We start from the raw sequence: 18,466 nt of genomic DNA on the forward strand, positions 1-18,466 counted from the left end.
TTTGGGAAGGGCTGGCATGAGGGAAGGCGGGGTCAGGTGAGGTCTTCCTAGAACTACAGTTCAACACAGTACCTGGGCATATGCAAATTCAAAGTCATTAAAAATGGATTATGGGTTGGGGATTTAGCTCAGTGGTAGAGCGCTTGCCTCGGAAGCGTAAGGCCCTGGGTTCGGTCCCCAGCTCAGAAAAAAAAAAAAAAAGAACCAAAAAAAAAATGGAATTATGGGGCTGGAGAGATGGCTCAGAGGTTAAGAGCACTGTCTGCTCTTCCAGAGGTCCTGAGTTCAATTCCCAGCAACCGCATGGTGGCTCACAACCATCTGTAATGAGATCCGATGCCCTCTTCTGGCCTGCAGGTGTACAATGCAGGCAGAATGCTGTAAACATAATAAACAAATCTTTAAAAAAAAAAATGGAATTATGGAAGCCAAGTATGGTGGCACGCATGAGGCTGAGGCAGGTGATTCTGAGTCTGAAAGCAGCCTGGACTACAAGACCCTGTCTAAGTAATTCCCACCCCACCCCCCAGTCACATAGTCACTTTCTAAGGGCTACAGGTGCACCTAACCTGTGGCTACTACAGTGGCTGGCATGGACCACAGTACCTTTATCACCTTGGAGACCGACACAGCACACTGCCACTCAAAGCTTGACTAAGCCACTTCCTGTTTGGTGACTGACTTCCCAGCACGGGGTGCTAGGCCACAGGCATTTCTTCTTCTAAGCATTCTTTAATGATCTCCTCAGAGCTCCTAGCCCAGTCTTCCTTTGTTCCCTGAGCTGCAGTAGAGCCCTCTGATAGATCAGATGAGCATGGTGTGAGATCTGGCCTAACCTCTACTCTGTTCCCAGGGTCCCTGTGTGGACAGCACACTCTCTGGATGCCCAGGGCTCAGTCTGTGTCTTCAGATCCACAGGGTCCCAAACTAAGATACTACAAGCCGGGGATTTAAGGAGAATCTCAGGGTCCAGATGGTTTGGAGACAGTAAGGGGCCACAGGTACAGCGTCTACATTGCTGGCTTCTACCAGCGCAACCCCCTATACTAGAGTGTGTGTGTGTGTGTGTGTGTGTGTGTGTGTGTGTGTGTGTGTGTGTGTACACTAGTATTCTAGGTATTACACTGTGTTACTAGGTATCTACATAAGACTGTTTTCCTTTTTAGATCTATTTTTACTTCCAATTACGTGTGACAATGCATGTATGCCACATGTAAGAGTTGCCCACAGAGGTCAGAAAAAGAGAAGTTTTGAGCCACTCAACATGGGCTAAGATCTGGCTCTGTGAGAGCTTCAAGTATTCTTTGTTGGGGGTTGGTTCTAATGCTCTGAATTAATCCAGCCCCCAAAGTGGGAAATCTGCATGTCCAAACCCTGAAGGTCCTTGTCCCCAATTGGTTTTTGATCAATCAATGAAGAGCCAACAGCCAATGTCTGTGCAGGTAGACTGAGGCGGGACCTTTAGATTTGTGAGGGCTAGGAACTGGGAGAAAGGAAGGAGGGGAGTGGAAAATGTAGGTGAGAAGGAATGCCACTCCCAGAAGGGCTGCCCAGAAGTGTCTTGGGTAGCAAAGACTAGGGAACGGCCCAGAGCCAGGGCAACAAAGATAAAGTATCAGAGGGTGTTAAGCCAGGATTACAGGAGGGAAATGTACGCTAGCTGTGGGGAGGATTAGAACTGCTCAGCCTTTGAGCTAGTCAAAGCATTAAAATTAACTGGTGTGTGTGTGTGTGTGTATGTGTGTGAGTGTGTGTGTGTGTATGTGTGTGGTGGTGTGTGTGTGTGTGGTGTGAGTGTGTGGTGTGTGTGTGAGTGTGTGTGTTGTGTGTGTGTGGTGTGTGTGTGTGAGTGTGTGTGGTGTGAGTGTGTGTGGTGTGAGTGTGTGTGGTGTGTGTGTGAGTGTGTGTGTGTGTTGTGTGTGTTGTGTGTGTGTGAGTGTGTGTGGTGTGTGTGCGTGTGTGTGTGTGGTGTGAGTGTGTGTGGTGTGAGTGTGTGTGGTGTGAGTGTGTGTGGTGTGAGTGTGTGTGTGTGTGGTGTGTGTGTGTGTGTGTGTGTGTGTGTGTGTGTGTGTGTGTTGCCTCTGTGAATCCAGAGGGCTCTGGAGAGTGTCTGGGAGCTCAACCTGCCAGGAGCACAAAGTGGTTTAACTAAACTCACCACTACAGCTCTTAACCAGAGGCCAACTCTCCAGCCCCAGATGAGTTTTCGTGTAGGTTTGCTGTTTGATTGTTTCTGTTTGTGACAGGGTTGCTCTGTGTAGTCCTGGCTGTCCTGGAACCCGCTCTGTAGACCAGGGTGGATACAAGCTCAGATCCCCCTGCCTCTGCCTCCCGAGCGCTAGGATTAAAGGAGTGTGCCACCACCGCCAGGCTTGAGACATGTTTTCCTTAAGGTTGCATTCTTTAAAAAAAAAAAAAAGAGAGAGATTTATTTATTTACGAGTACACTGTGGCTGTCTTCAGACACACCAGAAGAGAGCATCGATCCCATTACAGATGGTTGTGAGCCACCATGTGGCTGCTGGGAATTGAACTAAGGACCTCTGGGAGAGCAGACAGTGCTATAACCACTGAGCCATCTCTCCAGCCCCCAAGATGTGTTTTCTTAAAGGGACCCACAGGCACAGAAGTTTTTCTTGGTACAAGGAGTTCAACCCGGAGATTCACATACGCTAAGCAATATCACTGAGACTTCAACTCACTCGGTAACCCAAGCAGTCCTTAAACCTGCCATCTTCCTGCCTCATCCTCCTGTATGGCTGGGATTGCAGGTATGTGCCAGCGTGCCTGGCCCACCAACCCAGGTTTATGAAGCTTGCGAAAGCTACCTCACAGGACAGAAAGTAGAGTCAGGGAGGGAAAGGCGCCTTTACTTCAGGTGGATTCCGGCTAGCAGGAATATGCATGACATCATCCTCCCATCAACACGACTGAGGATTCCCAAAGGGCTTCGTAGCCAGCCTGTGACGTGCCAGCCCAGGATACCTGCTTGTGGTGCAGGCTGTTCAAGCTGACTACATCTGGATTCATCTAAACACCAAGCATCTGGGTACACCTGCAAGGGATGCGTATTTAATTATAAATCATCTGAAGTGGGAAGACACTTGGTGTTTTGCCTACATCTACATTTGGGTGAGGGTGTCAGATCCTCTGGAACTGGAGTTACAGACAGTTGTGAGCCACCATGTGTGTGCTGGGAACTGAACGCAGGTCCTTTGGAAGAGCAGCCAGTGCTCTTAACTGCTCCAGCCCCTAATCTGGATCTTTTGAGGTGGGAAGGTCCACCTTTAAGGGGACACATCTTCTGATGACAGCCGATATAAAGGGTATGGACAAAGGAAGCTGTGCTCTCTGTCTGCTTGCCCTCTCCCCCTGGCAAGTCCATTCCTTCATTGGCATTAGCGCCTGCTTCTTCAGGATTCCAGAATATACTGAAGTCCAGCTGAGACATCTAGCCGTGTGGACTGAACGACTACTGGACTCTTGGACTTTCCACTGATGGCCAGCCACTGTTGGACAGCTGGACCACAGCCTGTAAGCCATTCTAATAAATCATATATACATATTTTTCCAGTCAGTTCTATTTCTCAACCTTCCAAACACTGCAACCCTTTAATCTATTTCTCCATGCTGTTGCCACTTCATGACTGTAATTTTGCTACTGTTATGAATTATGATATAAATATCTGATATTTATATATGATATATATGATATGTGACCCCTATGAAAGGGTCATTCAACCCAAGAGCTCATGCCCCTCAGGTTGAGAATCGCTGTTCTAGAGAATCCTGACTAATCCACAGGCTAACTCCCCATTCCGTGACCACCAAGAGGAGAAATGACCTTAAATCAAGTGACCACACACAGATCCCACCTGGAGACAGCCGCTCTAGTCCTATAGAAGCCCCACATGGGAGAGCCATCTTGCACCATGTGTCTAATCTGGTGTGCCTCAGATTTGGGATAACAGGGTGGAGGGACCAGAGTGGGCAGGCTGCTGGACATAGGAAGACTCGGGGAGGTCACAAAGGACACAAATGGCCAGCTGCCAATAGAAGCTTCAAAGAAAGGTGTCCAGGAGAGAACAAAGTCCTCAGTGGCTTAAAGCCCAGGGTCCCCGGGAGCCTGCTCAGTGCCCAGCTCTTTCTCTCCCTGACTTCATAGCACAGGTCCAGACACAGAATGGGAAAGGGCTAAGTCTAAGGCAGAGGGGGAGGCTCCCACGCCCAAGTAGCTGTCCACAGGCACGGATCTAGCCAGGCATTCTGAACACAAGCCCAGGCTTCCAAAGGCCTCACCAAGTAGGCACATTGCAGATGGCTATCTAGGAGAATACTGTCTCCTCTAGGCTGGCAGTTCAGGTCTGTTAGCATGAACTCGTCTGTATCTGGGCAAGCCAGTCTCAAATCCATAGGAAGTGCTAATTAAGCACCAGCCGTGTGTGCTCAGCTGCAGAACAGGATGAGGCCCATCCCTGGGTAGTGCCCAGCCAGGACAGCCTGAAGAAGCTGTGAAGTAACTGCCCACACAGTCACCCCGTTTCCGAACAAATGCAGAGCTGAACTCAGAGAGGCACTGCAGCTTCCCTAACAGCACACAGCTGGAGGTGCGTGCCAGAGAGCTGGGATTCAAACCACAGCTCCCGGACCCAGGCTCCTCCACTGCCACTCCAGCGGACTAAACCAAATGCCACAAGCACGCAAACAGCCGTCTTGCCTGACCCTCTGGTCCAGTGCCAAACACCAGTGGGCTGGGATTGCTGGGCTGAAAAACCCCAGACACCAATGGCCGAGACAGGTCTCCAGAGACGCTCCTCTAAGTGAAGCCAGGCCTAAGCACTGCACACACATATCCCTCGTCTGGTCCCAGACATGACCGGTCTCTCCAAGCACAGAGCCAGGTTGAGGAGCTGCAGAAAGAGCAGCCCCCAACCCCACACACATAGGAAATCAGGCCTGGTAAGCATTTTTATTTGTGAATTTAATTTGACCACTTCCTGGGCAACCGTGGCCCACGATGAAAATAGACAATGGGGATGCATCGGGCACAAGGATTCGGCCCACCCAAGGGTCTCGTTCAGCTTCTAGGATAGCTGGGCAGAGAAACGCAGGCCTACGGCTAGAAACTAAGTTTCCCTCTGGTCTGCTGAGAGCATCAGGAACCCAGAAGCAGCAGCCGTTTCCCTGGGCAGGGCTTTACCCTGAGCCAGTTCCAAGGCTAGACCCAGACACATCGTACCAGGACATGGTTCAAGGCTCCCCGGGAGAATCACCTCCTCCTTCCAAACACTGCATTCACTGGCTACTGAGAACTCTTGGCCATGGCTCCCTCGAAATCCCTGCAGCCGGACTGAGGGAATGGCCCAGCGGTAAGAGAACGTGCAGACAGGAGGATCTGCATTTACGTGTAAAAGGCTGAGCACATTCTCACACACTCCTGAAAACCCAACACTTGGGGCCAGGCACAGACATGTGACTCTGGGGCTTGGTGACCGCCAGCCTCATCAAAAAGCAAAGCGCTCCAGGCTCAGTGAGAGGCCCTGTCCTTAACTCTGCACACTCGCCTGTAGGCGCTGCTCCTATTTCCTGGATGTGGGAAACCAACAACAGAGAGGCTCAATCGTTGCCACGGTCACAAAGCTAATAGACAGAAATCTAGGACTTGAACACAGGCCGTGCACAGTCCATTCCCCACCCTAACAACCTAAGAGAACTAACAACCAGAAAGCCATACATAGCACTTCAGAATGCCATCCCGTTTCCTGCCCCTATTCCGCAGCTCTAAGACACCACAATGGTAAAAAAGGGTAAGGGTTAACTGGAGGTCATCAGATACTCCCTCTGTCCTACAAGCGACAGGATCCAGGAGGGGCGCCTCATCCAGGAAGCCCTCCGAGGCACACACTTGTTCTTTTCCTCTACTCCAGGCAGGGCCGGGACCTCCTCACCAACCCTGACTAGTGGCACCCAGGTTCCTGAGTAAGATGGTGACAGGAGGCAGGAGGCTGGGGCGTCATAGACTGAGCTTTCAGTCTGCTTGGGAGAGCCACCCCCAATGGAAGACAGCAGCAGCATGTTCTAAAACACCCATCCGTGTGCCCACTTCCTTACCTACACAGAGCCAGCAGGAACCCCAGTCCAGCTTCTTCAGCAAGAATGGAGCTGCAGAAGGCCTGGGGCCCTTCAGAAAAGGGAAGTGGGGGCCTTGAGGCATGAGGGCCCCTCTGTAGGCCTGTGAGGAAGAGAGGCCCCACCAGGCCTCAGCCCCACCCTGCTTGGCAATCTATTCTTGCCACACCCACAACAGACCCTGTTCCCAAGCCTCAGTGGAGTCACTGGGGAGCATCACCAGCAGACTCTTCATTGCTGAGAATGTCTCCCACCAAGCCGTCTCTTCCAGAAGGGCCTGAGTTCCATGCTAGAAGCATCAGAGGCACCCGGGGAAATCCCAGGACCAAGCGATCCCATTCTATGGCCTCTCTCCTAGGGCCTCCATTCCCAGCTTGGTGGTGGTCCCAGAGCCCTGGGGGGGCCATGACTTCCAGGCATCTCTCTAGCTCAGCACCTGCTAGTCAAACCCCAACTGGACCCAGACAGAATATATTTTTCTATCTGTCCTACAGATGGTCCCAGTGAGTCTTTTGAAATAATGGCAAGTGTAAGTCTGGGACAACTCAGGGTGGGGGATACAGGGGACAAGGCAGAGAAAGCAGCCATCAGCCAAAAAGCAAGAACCCAAGGGTAGAGGAGCAGAGGAGCCCGTGGCCTGCTGCCCTCCATAGCTCCGGAGTGTTGGGGTTCGGGAAGCTCTGTACTTGTTGGTGGAGGGGCAGCGTTGCTCAGACTCTGGAAGGGTCCTAACTTTCTCTGGATGGACAAGAGGTCTACAAAGTTACAAGCCCGCTAGGCCAAGCTCGCAAGGAAAAGGAATAGGTGAGTCCAGAGCTAAGAGCCAACCTAGACTGAGGAAGTCCTTCAGGACCAAAACTGAGCAGCGAGGCCCAGTCTAGAAGGGTTAGTATGGTAGGACCGGGCTCCAGGGTGCCTTTTGCCGACCTCTATCTTCTGAGGAAAGCCTGCCGAGCCCCAGGTAGAGCAATCATTAGACTCCAATGCAACCAGCTTCAGCCTTCTGTTTCCTCCAGGGTGGCTTCACCTGGTCCCAGCCTAAGTTGGGCTTCAATTTTCCCTCTTTCAAAAAAAAAGGCAGTATGTCAGACTATGAGGTCTCAGCTTTACCTGGCCTCTGCTGGACCTGGGGTAGAAGCTGCCTCACTTGGTGAAGAATGAAGGTTGAGGACCAATCAGGGGTGGGCTTGGAAAAAAGTGGTCCTAAGCACTACAAGTCTCCCTTCTCCCACTGCTAAACAGGAGCCAGCCTCCTCAGCCTCTCCCACGACCTTGTGGCTTTTTTCCATGTGTGGGTCACAGAGGGTTTGGGACACCCGCCTACGGAGACCAGAAGAAAGCATCAGATCTCTTTGCCACTGGAGTTACAGGTGGCCATGAGCCACCAGATCTAGGAATTAAACTTCAGTCCTCTGGAAGAGCAGCAAAGAGCCCTTAACCACTGAGCTATCCCTCCAGCCCCCAATCGTTGGTAACAAGATGTTACTATGTTGCTCAAACTGTTTCAAACTCAAGATCCTTCTGTCTCAGGCTCAGAAATGCTGAGCCCTGAGATCACAGGAGTGGGTTAGCATAACTTCTCTGTCAAAATGCACATACAACAGATATGTCTATCAGTCTGCTGAGGGCTGGTGGATCTGTCCTGGAATGAGTACCCTGCTGGTCATTCATTTGTTCCCTCACTGATTCCCTTGGCACACATTCCAAAAACAGTAATAACACCCGTATGCCAGGCACGTGGCCAGGGCCAACTACCCAGGACAAGCCCTAAGGATGCAGGGCCCCATACCATGTCTGCTGGGACTCTGCACACAAGGGGAACCAGACAGTGTGCTAACTGACTCATGGCCAGCCAGACTTCCCAAGGAGCATCAACTTTGTCTCCACCTCTTCTTCTTATTTTTACACTCATTTAGTTAGTTTTTTAGGTCAGAGGGCAACTTGGGGGGAACATCTTTTTTTTCACTACATGGATCCCAGGACTAAACCTAAATCATCAGTCTTGGTGACAAGTACCTCTACCCCGTGAGCCTTCTTCCTGGCCTGCCCCCACCCTCCTATTACTCATGATAAATGTTGCCATCCACAGTTCAGAATGGAAACTTTCGCACCCACGCAGAGCAGAGTTTTGATCCCCTTTCCCTTGATAAGGAAGAACAGAAAGGAGGTCTAACTGGCCTCCTGGACCTCATTGGTTGACAGGTCCAGCCCACACAGCAGTCCGGGTGGCTGCCTGATGGCTTCATGCTTTGCACAAAGCCTCACCCAGAACTGAGTTGCTCTGATGCACGGAAGGAAGGAGAAAAGCTGTTTCCCCAATAATCTAGAGGGCAGCAAAAATGAGTGTGTGAGTCCTTGAGGAGGGCAGAGGGCTGGCCAGAAGCTCAACCAGCAGGATGAGTTCTACAGAGCACAGGAGACTGCAAGCATTCCATGTCAACACTGACACAGCTAAGGCCAGACTGTCTGTCTGTCTGTCTGTCTGTCTGTCTTCCTTCCTTTCTTTCTTTCCGTCCCCCCCTCCCCCAGACAGGGTTTCTCTGTGTAGCCCTGGCTGTCCTCGAACTCAGAGATCCACCTGCCTCTATCTCCTGAGTGCTGGGATTAAGTGTCCACTTTCACTACCAGGCCGGTTCAGGCCTTCCTAACCTGATTCAAACGCAGGAGTCATAAAGATTGGCAGATTCAAGCGTTTAGATAAACAAAATTTACTAGTTGTTTCTTTTTAAAGTACTAAAAGAATAATCAGCAAAATAACCCATGGGCAAACATGTACTGCTCACATCACTGGGAGCTAATCCCCTTCATATACGAGGAACACCTTCAAACACATTAAAAAGACTAAGAGTGAAGCAAGGTCACAAACAGAAAGGACAGAGAAAAGCCAACTCTAAAAGCTTTTAAATATTTGGAAAAGAATATGACATCACCTATACTAAGTACAGGAAATGTAAGTTAAAATATTTGCTTATTATATATAAGTACACTGTAACTGTCTCCAGACACACCAGAAGAGGGCACCATATCTCACTACAGACAGTTGTGAGCCACCATGTGGTTGCTGGGATTCGAACTCAGGGCCTCTAGAAGAACAGTCAGTGCTCCTAACCACTGAGCCATCTCTCCAGCCCCAAGTGCAAGTTAAAACTACCATGAAAAACTACTTTACCTGTCTGATTGGCAAAGATGAGCTTACTTTAAAGTCTGTAAAATGGGCACCCACATTCACTCCTAGCAGGAATGTGTGTCAGGACTCACAGACACCTTAGACTTAGCAACTCTATTGCCATAATTGATTATGTACATACTCTTGCATGTATATGGGGACACATACAAGAGTCTCTGCCCCACGGTTGACAGCACACCAACCATGAATGTGTGTCTCCCACTCAGGGCTGGTGCAACACATCTCTGTGGTAGAATATGTGCAGATGACGCCCACGGTGTGCACCACTTCCTGGGAAAACTCCACAGGCCAACGTGGATACAAACTAAACCAAAACACATCCCCTCCAACCCTGCACCCCCAAATCTTCTCTGGTCCTAATAGTTAAGTCTCAGTTCTGTCTACCCTCTCTTTCTATTGTCATATTGTCTGTGCAATTAAAAACAGTTTTAAGGGGTTGGGGATTTAGCTCAGCAGTAGAGCACTTGCCTAGCATATGCAAGGCCCTGGGTTCGGTCCCCAGCTCCGAAAAAAAGAAAAAAGAAAAAAAAAAGAAAAAAAAACAGTTTTAATAGAAAAAGTGACCCCTGGCGCTATCGGATACAGCTGCATAACCCCCCATGCCTCAGTTTACTCTTTTGGAAATGGAGAGGAGGAGAGAGCAGTCTGACCCTTTGAGAGGGCGTCATAGGGTCATGCAGTCAAGGTGTTGAGCCAGCATCTGGCACCGACTGAGGCCATCTACATGTTACTGTTACTACACCAACAGAAAGTACCAGAGATATGGGAAGAAGTGAGCCAGGAAGAACCCCCATCTCCAATCCTGTCTGAAGCCACAGCCTGACTCCTGGAGAGGACAGAACAGACATCGCTACCTCAAAATGCCTTTGAGGGTTCAAGGCAACAACAGGGCTGATATCTTGGGTTCAGTCCAGCCAGGCCCAGAGGAAGTAGCCATACGGTGACTTCGGCCCAGGCTCCTCAGCAGAGGGAGCTGGCAGGTGACATCCCAGAGAGTGCCGGACACTGCCCTATGCTTCCCAGGCTTGCTGACAGACAGGAAGTGCTCTGCAGCCTCTGGACATGGCCGGGAGAAAAAGCGGTCTGCCTTCTTCAGAGCCTCCAGTGTGGGCTCCAGGAGCTACTACAAGCCTTGGCATAGCCCCCCTCGCTCTCGTTCTCTCTCTGCACTCAATTTATTAATTTCTTTTTAATTTTTATTTATTTGTATTTATAGTGTATGTGTGTGTGTGAGACCTTCGTGTGGTGTGTGCACCCTATGTATGCCTGGTTCGAGGAGACACCTGGTCTCCCCGGAACTGGACTTGGAAATGGTTGTAAGATACCATGGCTGCTGGGAATTGAACTGAGGACCTCTGGAAGAGCAGCCACACCCTTTACCAACTGAGCCACCTCTCCAGCCCTAAACTCCATTAATATTATTTTATGTGTGTGTTTTGCCTGCATATATATGTATGTGTACCATGGGCGCCTGGAGCCTTCGGAGGTCAGGTCAGAGCTCCTAGAACTGGAGTTAGGGATCACTGGGAGCCGCCATGTGGGTGCTAGGAATCAAATGCAGGTCCTTTGTGAGAGCAACGGTGTTCTTAACCGCTGAGCCATCGCTCCAGGCCTCAGGCTCATTCTTGCCTTTTCGCCTGCATTCCGTGACACACGGTCCAGAGCGAGCTGGCCACAGAAAGCTAGACACACATCCACAGGGCCTTACCACGGGCAGTGCTAAGATGTCTCCTCTTCCCTTTAAAGCCCCTGTACACAGGAACAAGTCAGCATCCAACAGCAGTGGGCCTCACCCTCCTAACCTTTACTACATACAGTTCCTCATGTCGTGGTGACCCCAACCATAAAACTATTTTCATCACTACTTCATATCTGTAATTCTGCTGCTGCTTTGAATCATAATGTAAATATTTTTAGAGTTAGAGGCTTGCCAAAGGGGTCGTGACCCACAGGTTGAGAACCTCTGTCTTACAGGGGTTGGGGGAGGGGAAAGCTGCTGGCTAAGGGGCCTCTCTCTGCGCTGCACTGATGAACTTCCTTTAGGAAATGCTAGCTTTGGAGTCTCCCAAACCCAGCTTAGAACTCCTCCTCAGGAAGTTTCCCCAGACCATGGTGGCAACTCCCCCTTTCTGGCAGTCAGGGGCCCCACTTCCAGGGTGGAGAGACCTATCAGGGACCAACCTGACCTTTTCCTCCTAGATGTGGGGAGAGGCGAGGTCAAGAACATAAGCCTGGCTCTCGTGGTCTCCACAGCTGTCCCCTGGAAGCTTCCAGGTAGAGATACCTTCTTCCTTGGGGAAAGGAAGCAAGAAGATGGCTCCCAGCACCAGACTGTGACTATGTGCCTCAGTTTCTAGGCCACTCTGGGCAGGGAACAAAATTCACAAAAACAGTTCAGCTCCACCTCCTTCTGCACAGCCCTACAGGCCAGGGATTTCCTCACCTTCTCCTGGTCTGCTCACTCCAGGGTTCCTGAGCTGTCCTACTTTTCCAGCAAAGGACTAATAGGCAGACATGAGCAGCCTGCCCCACCAAAACCCAGTAGGCTACCTAGGAAGTCCCAACAGCAAGCCTGAGGCTACCACCCACCTCAGAACCCCCAACAGCCCACACAGCAAGTATCATCTGTAGAAAGGCCTCTCTAGTCCGAGGTCCTGAAAGACTGTTCCCAGGCTTCCTGAGACCCCCATAAGGCCAGTAGGACCTGTCTGTCATGGGGGAGGGGCAGGCCTGAGAGCCTGAAGAGCTAGCCTTCAGGGAATCCAACTGTGTCCCCTAAACCGCAGCCTGACTTCCAGAGCCACACTCACCCACGGGCTCTGAGGTCCTTCCTGAAGCCTGGGTACCCTCCACTGGTCTCCCCAATCTCCAGCCTTCCAGAGCTAGGCTGTAGGCTAGACACTAAAGACTCACACATAGCCTTTGTCCCAGCAGACCCTGCTCCCTAAACCCTGGCCTCCCCTGAGGACAACCTTCAGGGACCCTTGTACCTGGCCGGAACACAAAGAACCCCATCCCTCTTCGCTTACCCCGGCCCAAAACTCTCTCGGCAACTTCTCGGGTCTTCCTGGTGGCTGTGGGTTTTGACTGATTTTGCTTCCCCAAATAAGCCCCGCCCTTTCATCACTGGGTCTGCGTGGCCTGAAAATGCTGCCCATCACCCGCCTCACCCTGCTCCTACCCTGCTGAGACAACTCCTCCAGGAAGACCACTTGGTCCCTCCCACCTGCCTTCCCCAAGGCTGCCCTGGCCTGTTGCTGTCTGGGCGTAAGGTGCCTTCTCAAAAAGCTGCACACTGCCCAGCGTCTTGCAAAGCAGGCAGGCGGATCCTACTCCACACTGTAATAGAGCCAGCATCCAGCGGGCAGTGAGTGTAGGCAGGCCCAAGTGCGGGGTCCCACCTGACCTCCACAAAGCCACCTTCTGCGTCGACAAGTGCTAAAAGAACTAAGGGGTCCACCCACAGTCAGGCCCCAGGCCCGTCACCAGTTCCTCCCTGGACTCCTGCCCTACACCAGTGTAAGGTGCTGAAGCCACAGGAAGCCACGTGACCAACTTACTAAGTGAGGAAAGGAAATGGGAGGGTGGGCAAGGTGCAGCTTGTGCTTGTGTTGTGTGGAAAAACAGCAACGCCTAGAGGTTCAGAGTGCAAGTTCTGAGCTCAGACACCTGGAAGGTGCTGTGTGGCCTCAGCCACATTTAGTAACCTCTCTGGGCTTCAGCCTCCAGATACAAAGAATGAACCAGCCGTGGTACCTATAAAAGACGTCAGCAGCAGCACCATGACCTCGAAGGGTCATGCCAGCCTACTCTAAACATGAGGTTTGCAGCCTAAGAAACCTTGACTCACAAGGACCAGGAACCTCTTCCCAGAGGTGCCCCAAGCAGCAGGGCAACCTTCTCCCTGAGTCTCCTCACACTCCTGGGAAACGGATGTAGCTACGCCATTCTGCCCCCCACATCCCCATCCAAGCGGTGGCTCTAGGGAGTCGAGGTGTTCCTAAAGAGGCTGCCTCTCATCGGTCAGGGCCCCATTAGAGCAGCACCTCCAGCCCACTTCAAAGAGAGCCTCCTTCCCAGGCAGATGGGGTCCTGGAGACAGGTGTGGGGAGCAGGGTGGGCCGCCTGTCCCAGCACCTTGTGATTGGTAGCAGGGCCAGCCAGCCTGCACAGAAATGAAAAGATTGAGACCCAAAGGACAAGGTGACATTCTTAGAAAATGGTGGTACTCAGGAGAGACTCCCCTTTTCTGAGAAGAAGAGGAGGGGGTGATGGGGGAGAGGGATTTGTAAGGGTGGGACTGGAAATAGAGAACGGGGTTTGTGATCAGGATGTAAGGTGAATTAAGTGATTGATAGATAGATAGATAGATAGATAGATAGATAGATAGATAGATAGATTGACAGATAGATGGGTAGGTTGATAGATAGATGATAAATAGATGACAGATAAATAGATGACAGATAGATAAATAGATAGGTTGATAGATAGATGGGTAGGTTGATAGATAGATGATAAATAGATGACAGATAAATAGATAGATGATAGATAGATAGATAGATAGGTTGATAGATAGATGATAGATGACAGATAAATAGATGATAGATAAGTAGACAGATAGATAGATAGATAGATAGATAGATAGATAGATAGATAGATAGATATAGATAGATGGATGATAGACAGATAGATAGGCAGACAGACATATAGACAGAAAATGGAGAGAGACAGAGATGTCCACCTGATGGGTCCCAAGTCCATATTCTCCTTGCTGAGCGAGAGATAAGCGTGTGGACAGAGCTATGCCATCCCACAGCATTCATGGGGAAATGCGTGCTGGCCCGGATACTGCAGAGCCCGAGGCCCTAGGTTGTCCCACCTGTGCTCCAGAACCCTGTGCTTCTCCTACTCCCCCTAGGAAGCTGACGTAAGTCATCTTAGCCCAGGACATGAGACTAAGCCACTTCCAAGGTAAGCAGTCAGGCGGTGACCCTGGAAGACAAGGGCCTCAAATAGGACACTGTAGACCAGATAGGCGCAAGGCTCTAGATGCATCACTGGCACCTTTCCATCCCTTCCGGGAGACTGGTGCTCCCCAGATCCCAGCCTGTCATTATGCAAAGGGGGCATAAGCTCCTTCCTTCCATGGCCCTCTGTCCCAGGGCCATGGTCACTCTGTAAGGACCAGCTGGGTGCTGGTGTCCAGGGAGAAAGCAAGGAAGGTGGCACCAGCAGCTCAGAAAACACTGCTGAGAAATGGCGTACAGTAGCAGAGATTTCTAAGAGGCAAGGCACTTCTCCTACGTGGCTAGCCCCAGTAGGGGTGAGGGACGGGGATGGGCACGGAGACGTAAGGAGAGGACACAAGAGAGAAGATGTCTAGTGATCTCAGGAACCTGGAACAGTAAAGGGGCGGGGGTGATCACAGCCAAGGGTACAGCCTGCTGCCGCATGGAAGCCCAGACACACGGAGCTGTCTCCTCAGTGGACCCCAGTACCCCTGAAAGGCGTCCTCTCAAAGGAGTGCCAGCCAGGTTAAGTGTACAATTGTGGTGTGGAGCCTGCACAGGTGGGCAGCGAGACTACCCTGACAAGCAGCCGGGGAATGCCAAGCTGGTGTTGTGAGCAAGTCAGGGGGCTGGCCAAGAGTGGTAAGGGGACAGGGAGGCCTTGGAAGCCTACGGGGATCACAACTGATCTCTGCAGAGGAGAAACTGGCCTTACACTGTTAGAGGTCTCAATACCATGGACCTCCTATTGCGTCCAGACTGGCCACCCCCATCCTGTGCTGAGCAAAGGACCTGGGTCAAACCGACACCCAGGCCACACTACATATATCCCACAAGGACAGCAGATGACAGCAAGAAAGCCCTGGTCTAGGTATCCCTGAGGAGAGCTTGCTAGGGAAATAGATCTCAAGACCAGGCTGCTTCCCATTCTATCCACCATCTAGTGCACCTAGCAGAGGATTTGAAGAGCAACAGCCCCTTCAGCCAAGGTGGGTCTGAACCAAGATCGGTGAGGGCCAGCCGTGACGCAATGCTGAAACCCTGAGCGGCAGCAGGTTGAGCCGGATGCCTGTGGGTAGCCAGAAGTGCTGTGCCACCCGCCAGGGCAGAAGGTCAAAGGACGAGAACAGAGCCCATGCACCATCCCTCCCCCAAGCCACAGTGGATGCTCTTCAAGCCCGTCCAATACAGAGCACATGTCAGAACCTCATATTTACCTCTGGGGTATCGTCAGCTCCGTCTTACAGATGAGAAAACAGAAGAACAGAGAGAAAGGTATCAACAAGGGACTCGGACTGTCCCAGAGCTGCCCACTGACCTTGCCTACCCTCAATGCCTATCTCCCACCCAAGGCAGAGGGGACCCCTTCATATGACAACACCAGCATTTTTGGAGAGCCGGGGACCAACAGCAAACTGTTTCACAGGCCCAGAAACAGGCTCCACTCTTTGCTGGTCCTATACAATGAAGTATAGCACTGTCCCAGTGCACCTGTCTGCTGGGGTTAGACACAACCGTATGTTCAAGAAGGCTGGACCTGGCTAAGGGCTCAGGTAGTCAGGCAAAAGCCAAGCCCCACGTCACCCAGCCATCTCACAGTGAGTCCAAAGACAGCAGTCACACTATCATAGGCACCTCTCTTCAAGGAAGCCAACCACGGTTAGTTCCCCCCACACACACACACACACAAAACAGTTCTCTTCTTTGACCCTGAACCTTTCCAAGAAGGATCGGGTATCCTGACCCCATCCCCATCCCCCAGCATGGTGGCCCACTACCCTTGTCATGTGCAGGTTGGGACGGGAGGAGGGAAGACTTGATCCAGAAGAACAAACACCCCCAGCCTCTGGTTCTTCTGTAAACTGAGTGGTGATTGACTTTGACTATATGGGCCAAGAAACAGAATTGTGAGGGTGTTCACATGTCCGTCCGACAGCATCAAACTGAACCTCTGTCCTCCAAGAGAGGCCTTTGTTTGTCACCACTGCCTTCCCCTTACCACATCCACCTCCATTCTCTAGAGTCCCAGGCCCATGTCCTAACATGGAGACCTTTCAAAGTCACTTCCAGCTCTCGTGGTGTGGCATTTCCTCCTTCCACTGCAACCTTCCTGCCTTCTCTCTCCACACAGACACCTGGGAGAGGGAGCCCCAGACCTCACAGCACTCCACAGAGATGAGGAGACCCCAAAGCTGAACTTCCTGCAGCAGGCCTCGTTTCAGACTTCCTCTGAAACCCAGCCAGCTCTTACCACTGCGGTCTCCACTCTCCAAGACAAAAACACATCTCACGCTAGATTCAGTGTCTTCAGTATTTCCCCCCCCCCAAAAAAAAATCGCTCAAACGTTAAGTATTTATCCTAAATGCGTTTATTCGCACACAGGCTGAGAGCTCCCCAGTAACAACACAAGGCCCAAGCCCTGGGGCCCCTGGGTCTACACTGCCCTTGCAATCACCTATAGAGCAGAGAGTGCAGAGTGCTCAGGGTGAGGTAGAGCCTTCTAGACAGAGCCTACACTACTGTCTCCTGTCCAAGCCTTCGAGGTACGTCTTAACCCCCATCCAGACGCCATGCCACCCTCTCCCCAAGGGAGAATGATGTCTGTGCCTGCCCCTGAACAAGCTAAGGTACCAGCTCCACCCTCTGCTGTGTGCGTGGGACCCCTCTAGTTAGGCCGCCAGGGGCCTTGGGCCAGAGGGAGGGAAAGAAAAAGTTTCCTTTTTTTTTTAGACATCTTGGATTTCTCTCTTTCTTAAGTGTGTATCACTTTCAGAAGATGCTTTTAAATTTTTTCCTCTTTTACTTTTGGTGCTCTGGACGAACCGTGTGCCTCGGAGTTACACCCCGGCTTCCACATTCAGAATTTTTTGTTGTTGTTGTTGTTGCTTTGTTTAGTAGGTTTTATTGGTAACTTTCATTTTCTGTGAGAAAAGCAAGGGGTACTTGTAAATGTAAAATAATCCCAATCGTGAAAGAAACACGGGCATCTGAGGGCAAGCAGCTCGCAGAAGTCCAGGTAACAGGACCAAGAGAGGAACATCGTTGCCTAAGACCCTGGCAGAGCCGTTTTGGGTTTGTTTTTTTTTTTTTTTTTTTTTGTTAGTTTGTTTGTTTTGTTTTTTTGTTTTGCCAAGCTGGAAAAAGCCAGGGCCAAGCTGTCTGGGTTCCCCACTGAGGAACCGCCCTCCTCGATGCTTGCCCAAGAGGCTGAGGAGCCCCCTCTCCCTGCCAGCCAGCCAGCCCAGCCCACCAGCAGCCAGGCCTGGGCTCCTCTCCTTCCCACGCGCCTGGATTCCAAGGCCTGTCCTGCTGGCCCCGGGGGCCCAGGTCAGAGAACAGGCGCCATCCGGTGCTGTGCCGGAATCGCACTTTACCTGGCTCTTCCGAGGCACCGAAGCTGCCGAGCCAAGCTCTCTGCCTGCATGGAGGCGGCTGGGACCTTGATACCTTGACTCCAAAGGCGGTCAGTCTCACTCATGGGTAGGCTCCTTCCACCGGCTACCTAATAAAAGTGAGTCACATCTGGGACCCACCACTTCCTGCTCGGCAGGGGCGGTAGGGTAGCGGCAGAGGGCTAGCGAGCTAAGGCTGGGCCCTCAGCTCTGCTCAGTTCTTGCTGTGGTGGGGGTGTGAGGAGGGCCCCTCTCCCAGTCGGGCGAGCCAGCCACAGTCGTGGGGGAGCTACCAGGCCAAGTTCCCAGCTCCAATGACTTCATGGAAATTTGAAGCTTGAAGCTGGAACAATTTAAAAAAAAAAAGATAAAACAAGAAGTGAAAACCTCCATTAGAAGCCCCAAGACGACTGCTTCAACCAGAGAGCAGATGCATCCTTCTCGAGCAATTAAAGCAGACAGTCTGGCACGAGCCTGAGCTTCTTTCTGGCTCAGCCACGCCCAGATAGGCCCCTTCCCTCACCGGACTCATTCCACCATAGTGAAGTGGTGGCCTGGGGCACCCGTCTGAGAAATCACAGATCTTTCTGCTCTGTCCCAGTTGGGACTAGGGTAAGGTCCAGGGTCAGCCTCAGGATTCTGATTCCAAAACAGAGACCCTGCCTGGAGACCGCCCAACAACCACGGCCATCAGGAGCCCAGGACTCAAATCTGGGTCCCTCTATCATGTCGGGCCTCACTTCTTCCT

The 18,466-nt window shown here is 51.5% G+C and overlaps 1 protein-coding gene across 22 annotated transcripts in view; it reads right to left on the reverse strand.

Annotated features, from left to right (window-relative positions):
- Adcy7 (adenylate cyclase 7) overlaps positions 1-18,466 on the reverse strand; it is a 59,254-nt gene that overhangs the window by 23,692 nt on the left and 17,096 nt on the right. For 4 of the 22 annotated variants that reach the window (XM_087595288.1, XM_087595285.1, XM_087595287.1 and 1 more), the window contains one exon: positions 17,701-18,061. The exons of 5 other annotated variants lie outside the window; for them this stretch is intronic. The gene's annotated coding sequence lies outside the window, so the exon portion shown is untranslated. Of the gene's footprint in view, positions 1-2,158; positions 2,402-2,873; positions 3,056-6,111; positions 6,227-11,024; positions 11,608-12,345; positions 12,376-17,700; positions 18,062-18,466 lie in introns of those variants that run through there. 13 more of the 22 variants (XM_087595303.1, XM_087595284.1, XM_087595292.1 and 10 more) reach the window with 12 other exon arrangements.

This window comes from Rattus norvegicus, chromosome 19 (assembly GCF_021556685.1).
Source record: "Rattus norvegicus strain SHRSP/BbbUtx chromosome 19, alternate assembly SHRSP_T2T, whole genome shotgun sequence".
Taxonomy (NCBI): domain Eukaryota; kingdom Metazoa; phylum Chordata; class Mammalia; order Rodentia; family Muridae; genus Rattus; species Rattus norvegicus.